This window comes from Hibiscus syriacus, unplaced genomic scaffold, assembly GCF_006381635.1.
Source record: "Hibiscus syriacus cultivar Baekdansim isolate YM2019G1 unplaced genomic scaffold, ASM638163v2 tig00112503_pilon, whole genome shotgun sequence".
NCBI lineage: Eukaryota > Viridiplantae > Streptophyta > Magnoliopsida > Malvales > Malvaceae > Hibiscus > Hibiscus syriacus.
Window position 1 is genome coordinate 1,507,266 of NW_024063349.1, and position 13,232 is coordinate 1,520,497.

General features: G+C 34.6%; 2 pseudogenes; both read right to left on the reverse strand.

Moving 5' to 3' along the window:
* Positions 1 to 816: 816 nt before the first annotated feature.
* LOC120180968 lies at positions 817 to 4,060 on the reverse strand (annotated as a pseudogene).
* A 5,098-nt stretch (positions 4,061 to 9,158) lies between these two features.
* On the reverse strand, positions 9,159 to 10,229 carry LOC120180863 (annotated as a pseudogene).
* Positions 10,230 to 13,232: the final 3,003 nt, after the last annotated feature.

The following is a 13,232-nucleotide window of genomic DNA, read 5'->3' on the forward strand; positions in this document are numbered from 1 at the left end:
AAAATAAAGATAAATCAGTAATATCCAATTGAAAAATAATGAGTAAATAACAATAAATATATGCAATATTAAACACTGAGCAACCAACATTGCAATGGTGATTGAGCGTTTATTGTCAAATGGTTGAGAGTATTTAGAACAAATATTACTTTGTAAATACCTTAGCTTAATAAAAAAAAATTGACTTGACTAAAAAAAATTAAATTCTAGTTGTAAAGGATTGTTGTTGTTCCTTGAGGTCCCAAGTTTAGTACTAAAAATTTCGATTTGACTCGATTCATAATTTTATAATCTCCACTAAAAATAAAATAAATTTTGAGTTGTTAAATATGACTGAAATAACTTGAATAAATCGAAAATTTTAATAATCAGTAGAGTGGTTTTTAAGTTTAAAGTCGAGTCCCTCAATTTTGCATGATATATGCATATTGTATATGAAAAAATATATATATATATATATATATATGTTTAAAAAGCCATTTAAATTAGAATCAATTAGTACTATAACATTATAAATATTTACAATTAAATTTAAACATAAACTCAAACAATTTGACTTACCTCGAATTTTATAAACTCGACTCAAAATTTTTTAAAATAAAACTTGAGTTATAAAATATGACTAGACAACTCAACTAACTCAAATATTTTTAATTCGACTCGACTTGATCAAATAATCACTCTTTGTTACATCAACCTCTTTTGTATATTACAAAAACAAACCAAAGCCAATTCAAGGGTAGTGCAGATTTTATTCAACGAATTGCTAGACATTACAGTTTCCAGCTGCATAAATAATGTGCTCTAGAATGTGTTCTAAATGGTCAAACTAGCCAAAATCCAATACAATAGCCCTGCAGAGAAGAAGCTGAAAAACCATGCATTGTTGTAAATCACAACAAAAGCATCCGAAACCGGTGATAGAATCCCCACCTTTTGCAAGAACCCTGGGATTACTGGCAATATCCCAATTACCAGAGCTACCATTGCTGCTAAATTGAAGCCTCCAGAATAGTAATATGCCCCATCAGGACTTGAAGAATACAAGTCCTCCAGGCTTAATTTAGCTTGTCGAATAAGATAATAATCTGCTAATACTATGCTGAAAATCGAACCGAGCAATGCCGAGTACCCGACTAGCCATGTATATATAAAGCTCTCACTGGATTTGAGTAATCTCCAAGGCTGGAAAGCAATGCAAAGCAGTGCAGTGAAAACAGCACCCCTTCTGAACGTGAAATTGGAAGGGCTTAGATTGACTAATGCATTTGCTGGAGGAACAACATTGGCTGCAATGTTGGTTGTCATTGTAGCTAGGCTTATTCCAAGAATGGCTAGCACTATTGTTGTGAACCCTCCGATTTGACCGAGAAGCTGAATTGGATTCGAGATGACATGGCCAAAGATTACTTGAGTAGAAGATGTTACAGCTAGGCCAACAAATGTGAATGCCCCCATGAAGATCCGAAGACAGGCTTGACCGATGATTTGATCCTTCTGAGTCTTGGCGAACCGAGTAAAATCGGGGATGTTAAGTGCTATTGTAGCCCAGTTTGCCGTTAGTGAAGGGAAAAACAGAGACCAAAACTCCGAGGTAGATAGCCTAGAGGATATGGTTAGCATGTGGCCTAAACCAGCATCCTTGACATAAGCCCAAACGAGAAGAAATGAAGTTAGAACCATCAGAATTGGTGCCGCATACTTTTGGTTTTAATTCCTTATATCTTTCCAAACTACGGCCAACTGGGCCAACGAAAAGGCCATAAAACAAGCAAACTCAAGAGGGGAGGTGCCGAGCCATGGTATGACGTGAGAATAGGAAGATTGTTTAATGGAGCTTGTGAGAAAAAGTTAGAATGCCTCACCTCCAATCCAGCTCTCAATCCCATACCAGCCACAACCAACCAAAGCACTAAGTGAAGTAGGAACATGGGCACCACGGATACCGAAAGACGATCTCGCCAAGACAGGGAAAGAGATGCCATATTTGGTGCCAGGGTGACCCGTGAGGACTAATGGCACCAACAAAATTATGTTGGCAGCAACAACAGTGTCAATCCCTTGCCACCAAGCCATACCAAGATCAACAAGACTACTAAAGATTATTGTTGCGTGTTATGAGTATTATAAAATTATACGCAAATAATGTGCAAGTATACACAATCGCTCAAGTAATACAGTGATGAGTGAGTATCGTCTCCACAGGGATTGGGTGAAATTACAAAAGTCTAACCAAAGCAAAGCACTAATCTATCTATGTATAGTTAGTCTTAATATATACAAATGTCACGGCAAATGAAAAGTGTATGAAGGTGGATATGGAGTGATGGTTTGATGATGTAATGAATGGAAATGTAGTGGCAAGAACAGATGTTTAGTGTTGAAAATGGTGTAATGTCGAGACAATAAGAAATTGTAAAAACAGTAAATAAATAACAAATAAAATGATAAGAAGATAATCCTCACGTGACAAGCTTCCACTGGAATGAATGGTAGGGATTGATTTAAGGATGCTAAACTTATTTCTCAGGCAAATTTATGCTATCTAATCTTTGCTTACTCGACAGGGTTTTCCTAGAGTGATCCCTCTATCTCTAGTCAAAGGAACCTAACAGAATAGGATGCCAATGCATCTGCTCTCACTCAACGAAGCTGGCAACCTACACTATTGATAAAAACACCCTTTTTAGTCGTTGAAATCCTCCTAGTCTCTCTCGAGTACTAAGGGATTAGGATATAGTATTCCTAGGCCGGTTCAAAGCCCCTTGAAAACACTATAGCTCATTGCTTATGAGGATCTTGTCTTGTGTTTCTCTCGAATACTACAAATATTTTTAGCTTAGGTTTCTCTGGAACACCTAACCTTCATTTAAGAAATGAACACTCTCATGCCTCTTACAAGCTTAAATGGTGAAGTATTCACAAGCAAAGCAAGCAAATAACCAAGATAAACATAAATATACCATTAAAATAAAGTTTAAACAACCATAAAACCAACCACCACCAAATACATTAGTTCATGGTGGGGTTCGAAATATCCAAACACAAAGTCATGAAAATATTCGTTCCAACAACCCACAAATAAATGGAAAAAAATAGCAGCAAAGGGAAGTGAGAATAAGCCTTTGATGCGCGCCACTGGAGGACTCCTCGGCCACCACAAACCACCTTAACTCGCTAGCTCCTTTCGACACCTAGATCGCCACTCCTTGGAGCTTTATCAATGGAGGAAAACCCAAGGAAGAAGAAGGAAAAATGAAAAAGAAAAATCTGATTTTTTTCTGCTCTATGCGTGTGTCTCTTGCGTCATATTCCCTTCTCTCCCTTGAGGTGTCATATATAATAAAAAATATCTAGGGGTAATGATTAGGTTGTTGGGTGTAAAATGCCCCTCATACCCTTAGAATCACACCATAAGCGTGAACTTTATCCTCCAGGTGGCAGTGGTCCTTTGGCAGGCGGTTACAGCAATCATTTCACGTGCAGCGCCAGCTGTCCTCGTACAGCTGTATCTTTTTTTCGTTTTCTACGCCGGAAATGCCAAGACATATCAATCTACTTCAGCAACATGTGATGACGCGACATTACTTCCCAAAGAGTCCTTTTGTCTGCTATTCCCTGCACACCACAAATAACTGAACATTTCTCTCATACAACACCATTAAGAAATAAAACAGCAATACCACCACAAATGCAACTATATGTAACTACATGATCCTAAAATAACTAAAATGAACCTTTAAACAAACAATAACTTAAGTGAAAAATGCCTTAAAAGTAGCATTTTTAGGAAGTTAATAATTATAAAAGTGTTTAAACTTTCATTGTCAAATCGTTAAGAATCTCTCGACATTAACATTAACAGTCATTAATATGAGTGATCAAAAATTGATGTGACATGTTAATTGTTGACGTGGCACCATCTTACCACATAAACCACCATTTAAAACTATATTTCTCTTCACTTTCCCTCCTTTGCAATGCGTTTCACCAGCAGCAACAACATCTACCCTACCTTCAGCAAATGGCCCAAAATCCCTTTCTTCTTGCCTTGGTGCATCTTCATATTTTTAGCTCACTATAAAAGGAGGTCCGGCCCTTGGTGCCTTTGTGGAATATACAAGTACAGATGATGCAATAGCAACAGTGGACATAGGGATGGTCAAATATTTGATGGGTTCTGATCCGACCTGACTCCATAAGGATATTTTTTTTAGGCGGGACGGGACGAGTTATATAATAGATATGTTTAGGGTGGGATGGGGCTGGTTGTAAAGTAAAAGAACACCGATTCAACCCGACACGACATAAACTAGCTTGGTCCTTCCCTTTTGGCACCTCTCGATGCTCTCAACCACCGGCTGCTATCCAAGGCATGCTGCATAGGGATTTATCTAATGCTGCTATAGCGTAGGTTCCAGTTTAGTTTCCTTATGTATTCAAAAAATATGTAGTAAAATATTATAGAATATATTATTTTAATCATTTAAAATATAATAAATATATTATTATAAAGGACATTATTTTAAGTATTTTTAAATATTAATATATTCGAGTCGGTTATAATTTATAATCTAAAATTTTGGATGGTTTCGGAGCGGAAGAAAGGCTAGCACTCATCATGGCAGAGCGAGATCGGATATAAGTAATATATTTTCGGCGCTGGGTGTCCATCCCTAAGTGGACAAACTTCAGGGCGATGACATGAATAAATGGATTAAAATTACTTTTTAGCTTTGAGAGGTCAATTCCACAAACCAAATGGATGCAGTTTTTGTATTGTTGCAGAATATGGAGCATGGGATGAGCTACAAATTTGGCTCAATACCTCACAAGGAAGCCAATGAGAAATTGTACCATCCGGGCCTGGGCTAAGCTGAGTTGTGCTTAATCCAGAGTCCAGATCACCCAATAAAATTCTAGAATCACTTTGATTTACAATTTTGTTTTAGTTTCTGCTTTATGTCACAGTACTATATCAGATCATTCATATTTTTTTACTTGAAATTTATCTAAATTGGGACGAGATGTACAAAAGGATCTGAATTTTGATTTGATCCTATCGTATCTTCAACCCTAAGGCCTAGTCATCCTTAAATAACCATACACTTTTCCAATTTTAGTGCCACATAGGTTACTGTAATTTTTATTTTTAAAGAACTATTTTTTCCTTTTCAACCATACATGGCAATTCAAGCTGCATGCAGATATGAATGGAGATATCTCAATTTAAGTTTGCATTCACCAAGAAACCCTTAGGTGGCGTTTGGTTCGCTGAAATATTTCTAAGGGAATTGAAATCTGTGAAGGAATTGGAATCTGAAGGAATTGGAATCTGAATCTGAAACTTGTTTGGTTGGCAGGAAATTGAATTGGAATTCAATTCCATATCTGTTTGGTTCGCAGACATGTCTGATGAATTTGATTTCAGTAATATAAATGACATAATTATCCTTCTTATTTTTTGTTTAATTTTAGTTTGTTTTATAACTTACATGTAGCAATATATTGGCTGTCCCTTTTTCCCATATGTATGGGGTAAGGGAGGTAAGATAGTAGGCTACCCCCACACCAGGTTGAGAGCAGCTTCCGTAAGAGACCTCTGAATTATGAAATGCCCTCCGTGGGACTCGATCCCACGACCTCAAGGTTAAGAACCTTGTGCTCTACCAACTGAGCTGGATGGTAGAGCACAAGGTTCTTAACCTTGAGGTCGTGGGATCGAGTCCCGCGGAGGGCATTTCATAATTCGGAGGTCTCTTACGGAAGCTGCTCTCAACCTAGTGTTGGGGGTAGCCTACTATCTTACCTCCCCCTTACCCCATACATATGGGGTATGGGAAAAAAGGGACAGCCAAATGTAGCAATATATTATAAAAATTTAAAAAATATTAAATTTTCATTTTATTGATTGATTATTCATTTCAATAAATTATAAAATCATACAATAAAACATCATAAGTTAAATCATCCCAATTAGGGATGGCAATGGGTCGGGTTGGGTCGGGTTTTTAGTCTACTCGACCCGACCGAGAACAAGGGAACCTCCACCCGAGACCCGACCCGAATATATGAATTAGAAACCCGACCCGACCCGAAATAATAAAAAAAGTATTTTTATTCAATAAAAAAGTGACTTAATTGAAAAAATTTATATAGATAGGGGTATTATTGTAATTATTCCTAAATATATAAGGTAAAATTATATATTTTTTTCCGGGTCGGGTCGGGTCGGGTATTTTCACCCTAAACCCAAACCCGACCTGAATATCACACTTAAAAAAACTCGACCCGACCCGACCCGAACTTGGAATTTTAAAAAAAATCTGACCCGGTCCCAAAATTTTTTTAAAAAATCCAACCTGAATACCAAAAGATTGATGAGGGTAGTATGATCAAATTTCACATTCCCTCCGCCAAATGATTTCAATTTTATCATGTTATGGATGAAATTTACTTTCCCTCTCTTGATAGAATTGGATTTCAATTCCCCATTGAAAACTTGAACCAAACATGAAAAATTGGTGGAATTGGATTCTAATTTCTCCTAATTCTAAGTGATTCCAACAAACCAAACGTCACCTTAGTCTCAGTTTTCTCGTCTTTAATTCCACACCTACCGAAGGTCCACTTTCTAGAGAACAAATAGAAGCACATGAAGCTTAAAAAATCTTAATTTCGATGTTCCTTTAATCATATTTTGTATTAAAATAAATTTAATTCGAATAATTTTCCACAATTCCTTCGAGACTATCAACTTCAACGTTAATTACAAACCTCAACCTAACTAAGAGTAAATTAAGACATGTGGAAGGTGGATAATGTAACACCTAGCGAAAATACAAGATTTTATGTTTGGTGGGTGAATTTATAAAATTCTAAGAACGAAAATAGATATCAATAGAAATATAAGAAAAATTTAAAATATGACAATTTAAAATTTTCAGGGAGCGACTATCTCGCCCACCCCTCATGTAGGTCATCTTTGGTAACACCCTAATTCCAAAAATTGAAGTGTCACATGGAATCACCGAAATGACTAACCCTTTTCATTTAAAACCATATACTCAACATTTTAGAATAGTTATTCAAGGTATGAAAATACATTTTACAAAAGTGGAGCTCTGGATTGAAAACTCAATATAAATACATAAATAAGATATTACAACTGACCCAATTACAAATAATGACCTCTACACGCTCATTAATTGCCATCATTGTACTCTGGTACTCCTGTTGAAACTTCTCTAATGACATCATTGTCTCATCATGCTATACAAAACGTGTAACCTACAAACGAAACACACAATGTCACACAAACAACTCTACCATACTACATGCATTCATAATCAGTACGCCAATAAGTATAGTAAAAAACAATGTTGTTTATCCAATGTATATCCACAACCACAATACAACATCAAGGATAAGGTTTGGGTCACGTAGCTTGAACACTCATTCATAACACATAAGCAAGCATCATGATATAGTTCGAGGTCACATGTACATCACTGACTCACACCCCTTTAGCCTATTAATATTGGCACTTTAGATTAACTTGGTTAGTCTTGCATTAGGAATGTACATCCAATGACTCTTGATGACCAAGTACCTCGAGTGAGACCCGAATCACGTACGCATCAAGAATGTACATCTGACTAGCCTATTCTTTTAGAGTATACATATAGTCTATATCACAAGAGCATTAGATCTACATCCGACTAGCAAACTTTAAGTGCCTCAGTGTGACTCTTAGGATATCCAGATATCCTACCAAACAAAATAGATTATCATCGTATACAATAATTCAGGTGTCCTTGTCATTTCCTGAGTCTTAAAAAGACATAAATATTATAAATCTCCTATTTGCATCTACATGGGATTTGAGTTGTGAAGAAGTAAGTATATACAGTTCACCCTATATGGATGAATGGTATCCCTCAGTTGAATTATACCCTTTGGTTGGATTTGATTCGGTTTAAATCCATCGTTTTTGGTTGTTGTTTTGGTGTACATGGTGTTATAAGAACCACCATTCATGTGTTGTGTTGATGAGGTAGTTAGGGCTTATTAGTCATATTTTGCTCATGCATAAAGCATGACATATATATCTGGTTTCTGTGTGTTTATATTTCTTTTTATGCATATGATTTTCATTAATTGATTGATTAAAGTTTGTTACATGTGTATATATATCATTTTGATTTGATATTTTCATTGTTATCAAACCAGCTCTCGAGCTCGCCCCATCTCTACTACCCATCCAATCCACGAGTTACCCCTTGTCATGGCCGGTCCGTTGCACTGACTGCATGCATGAATTGAGGAAATTCGTGTTTATATGTCTTGTTATGTATATGATTTCATTAATTGATTGATTAAAGTTTGTTACATGTGTATATATATCATTTTGATTTGATATATATCAAACCACTTTGAGCTCTCGTGCTCGCGCCATCTCTACTACCCATCCAATCCACGAGTTACCCCTTGTCATGTCCGGTCTGTTGCACTGATTGCATGCATGAATTGAGGAAATTCGTCGCCAACTACGCACGATTCTCAAGTCATTGGCAGCAGCGGACGATGACATTGGTCGATTTCAATAGAAACATCCTAGTAAAATCGTCGACAAGGAACGATGACTTCTACAATATCGATAGGATATGACAATTTCGATCACTGTAACAATAATTCTATTTACCTCATTAATTCCGCATCATTCTCATTTTCCCCTCATTTTCTTTTCAACACTTCATGTCCCTAATCAAGACATAGTCTACATTGGTTTTGTCAAAGTTGTTTCTATATTTAACAAAAGGTAGTTGAAGTTAAAACGATGGAAAGTAATAAGAAAGGAAGAAGATATATCCATTCCACACCAAAACTGAACTGAAATGAGAAATGTTAAAAATTTTGGTAACGTTTCATCACAAGAAAATAAATGTTTGATTAACTAGTCCTATTCATTACATGCATTAACAAATAAAAGTAGTTTTGTTCCATTATGTAAACTGCCCATGTGATTGATGGTCCCATGAAAATAAAACAAAAAACTCCACCCAAATACCTTGCTTTTCTTTTTATATAATTCCTTAATTACAATGTACACTTACAACTATGCAATAATTAACACTTCTCAATTCCTGCGTTTTTTTCCTTTGTGGGTAACAAATAAAAAAATGGGTGAATTGTGAATATAAAACTGTAGTTGGTTTTTATGACCCAAAAGGTGCACGGTGAGGGATTCCTTTTCTTCTCCTTGCATTTGAAGGTGGGGGAGGCGTGAGCGGATAAACGCCTTGTTGTGAGCCTTCACGCAATTCTTCTTCTTCCTTTGACATGCCTTCCCTTTTAGTTCTATCCATTAGTACCTCATTCTTTGCCTCTAAGCTAAAACTTGCATTCCCATTTCTCCTTACTCCTACAAGCTAAGTTCATATTAAAAATGGGATTAAATCAAAATGTGGGATTTTATATTACCAAACAATGTGGGCATGCATGTTATTATGATATATATGATGATTGATGATTGATGATGATGATCAATGTGGTGGTAGTTGTGAGGGTGATGCTTTATATATGATGGTAATTGTGAAGGTGATGATGATGATGAGAAGAAAGCATGAAGAATGTGAAGTAAATAGAAGGTAAAACATAATTTACCTTGCATCCCAAAGAACAAAAACAAATGGGTCCAAGAGGCTTCTTCCACAGATTTCACAGATATGAGCAACGCCTTTTCCAGATTTCGTTTGAGGCCTCTCATTAAGAAATAGAACCCTGGCACTGTTTATCACATAAGTTTGAACGCCACTTATATCCAATACCTTTTGAATCTCTGTAACCCTCACTACATCATGATATGAAGATCTTCTTATCTGAAAAAATCCAGACCATAACAAGTTTTTGATTATATTACCAGAAGAAGAAGAAGAAGACGAAGAAAGATGTTAATTTTCAAGCATTGAGTTTACCTGAATTACTTGATGATCTTTGTGTTTAAAAGAACGGCAATAGAAGCAAAATGCGTCTCCTTTACAGTCTAAACAGTACATATTACATTCACCCCTACCTGCATCTCCATGTGTTCTGCAAACTGTGAAAAAGGCTGTACTTAGCAGTGACTCTAGCCATGGCGGCACCGGCATTGTTGTCTATCTCCAGAAAACCAAGCGAAAAAAAAATAATGAGACCAAGAACCAATATCAAGAAAGAAAGAAAGAAGAAATATTCCGCTATTACAGCAATGGCATTACCATTGTTAATCAAAGCAAAGCAATGGGGTTTTTTTTCCTTTGACGATAATGGAAGAGAAAATCTTTAAGATCAAAAGCCAAGGAAAGAGAACGAGAGAAGAAACTTAGAATTAAACCAACAGCAAGCGCCTGAACTAAGGGAGAAGGCTCATAAACAAAGGCAGGGAAGTATCGTGGGGGAAGTTTCGACGGCGGAGATTAATGGTGGTGGCTGAAGTTCATCCGCAGCCGTATGATGAACGGACAAGGATGGCTTTGGCGCTTACGCTACTTTTGGCTCTTTCTTTGCGTCTTTACGTAGGCTCGGCACATCGAGCCTTCGATATAACATTAGTTCACACAAGTTGATCACCACCTAACTTTGTGCCACATGTGCTGCCTTCCACGTGGCTTAATATTATTTTTAAACTATATATCTTTTCACAAATTGACAGATAATGCCCAATGATGATTGCCTTTTCATAAATTATAAAGAATTCAGAAAACAAATATGGATTTTTTTATCATTATTTCTTCCTAAACTTTTTAACATGTTTGATAACTCATTAATTAAAAAAACAATATTTAATATTTTAATATTAATATTATATGTAAAATCAAATGAAGAGTGGAAATAATAAATATTAATTATTTAGTTTCTTTCTTGTATTGATCAGATTGAGTACAATAAATTAGAATGTCCCATTTGTTTAAAATATATACATGTGTAAATAGTTGTTGGATTGGGCGGCAACACAGTGGTAGCTTTTGGGTTGGTTACAGCACTAAACATGTATTACAAGGAAAATGTCTTTCAAGGATTTATAATTAAATGATTCATATATTATGCGATTAATTAAAGTATAAACAATTAGAAAATGACATATTAAAAACATATTCATAATTATAATGTCGATCACTGTATGTTTCGGAATCCAAATTAATTAATTTACTCAAACAATATCTTTAATTTTGACCTACTTAGTAGGTAGGTACTTTTCATAATAATTTTTTTTTAAACTAGTAACATCGGTACTAAAAGAGATATTATTATTATTTAAGATCTAAGTTCGAGTAACACCATCTGCATGATATATGTATATTGTCAATAAACTGAGAATTCTGAATAGATACTATATTATAATCACCTTATAATTATTCAAATATATAACTAAACTTTTCTATGTGAACAAAGCAAGGTTTGCTTTTTAACATTTTGTGTAACAAAATCATGTTGAGAAGAAGGGTTTGAGAAAAAGAAGACACTTCATATTTTGTTATAAAGTATATATTAAATGGGGAATTATGTGGTAAATTGTAGGACAAACATATAATTTTATGTTAGGGGTGATAAAAAAATTTCAGGGACGAAAATAAATTATCAATAAAAAAAATTCAAAAGAGCAATCCTTACCCGCCCTCTAGACCATCCTGTAAAATGTGATGCCTAAACAAGGCAGTTATTATGAAGGAAAAGGGAAATGTTAAAAAGAGATTAACAGCAGATCTTAAGGACTTTTTCTTGATGGCCATTGTTAATGACTTTGTGTAGGGAATCAAGGCTGGCAAAATGGGAATGGCAAGCTCTTTTTAGTTGTAAAACACCCTTTTAATTCTGCATGTTATCATCCAGTCATATACTACTCCATGTTACCTAAATCAAAAGAAATAAAAAACCATACCATGGGTTGCCTACAATATCATATGAACCCACATGCCATGCCACTACTATTTAATGTTTGTTGATTGTTCTAATTTGAAACTCTAAATGCAAATACCAAAAGATTATGTCAAAAATACATTTAAGCTGATGACCTTCCAACGACCAAGAGAGTGACTTTGATTTGACACTTCAACTCTATAAGCTAAGTAATCACTCGGTATATATGATGATCCTTCTTGCCTAATGAATTAAATTATTGCTTTTCATATAAAAAAAACTTAATTTCAATCACAAGAGAAGATTATAATGTTGGAAAAATAATGGTGCTACTAACATGAAACGTTAATACCGACTAGAAATATAATAAAAAAAATTAAATTAGATTCGATCACATCGTGATGAATCACTCCCTTAGAAATAAGACCGTTTTAATTAGTGTAATTCTTGAGATGGACGATGTCTCCCGAAGTTAACATGATCCTTCAAATTTTATACTAACAAATGTGAAGTGAAAATCCACGCTACTGCTCTTCTCGGAATTAATTTGTATAGTATATAAACCATCACTAAATAATTTTCTTTCTCATGTGGGATTAATTGTATTCTTAGCATTTATACATTCTCTCACAAATGCACAATAAATTTTAAAAAATGAAAAAAAATAGATTGGAAGTTGAGAAAAGCATTAACGAAAATATTAAGAACAGATACTAGATTTGTAGAAGCATACATGAATATATTTCTTAGAGAGCATTACATCTTTATATAGATTGAATATTAGGTCATCTATTAAGTATTATAATTATGCACATCATCAAATTATAAAATATAACTTATGTATCTACGTTTTATTTCCTGTGTCCACAATTATAATTTTAATATAACAATACATAGTGAAATGAATAATTCTTCTCTTAAGCAAGTACTGAACGAATCTAAAACTAGTTAAGATAGGAGTAAACACATGACGAACAACTAACTTCATTTATCTATTGGAATCCACGATAAAATAACAAAATAGTTAGAACTCGTAAGATGCAGGTTAAATCCTCTAGAGAAACAACCCAATGTTTTTCATAGAAGGTAATTAATCCTTTAACTTAAATTTTTTTTCACATACAAAAAAATATTTATAAAAACATTAATTGTTTACCAATCATTAAACATATTATACTACTCTTTAGACTTTAGAGAGAATTAATACCACCTTTGAAGATTATATTATTTATAGAAATAATCACAAACTCAAAAAAATATAATACATAAAACAGACAGAAGATATGTTCATAGATATATATGAGATTTGTTTTAGGTTCATTCCTTCCTTGTAA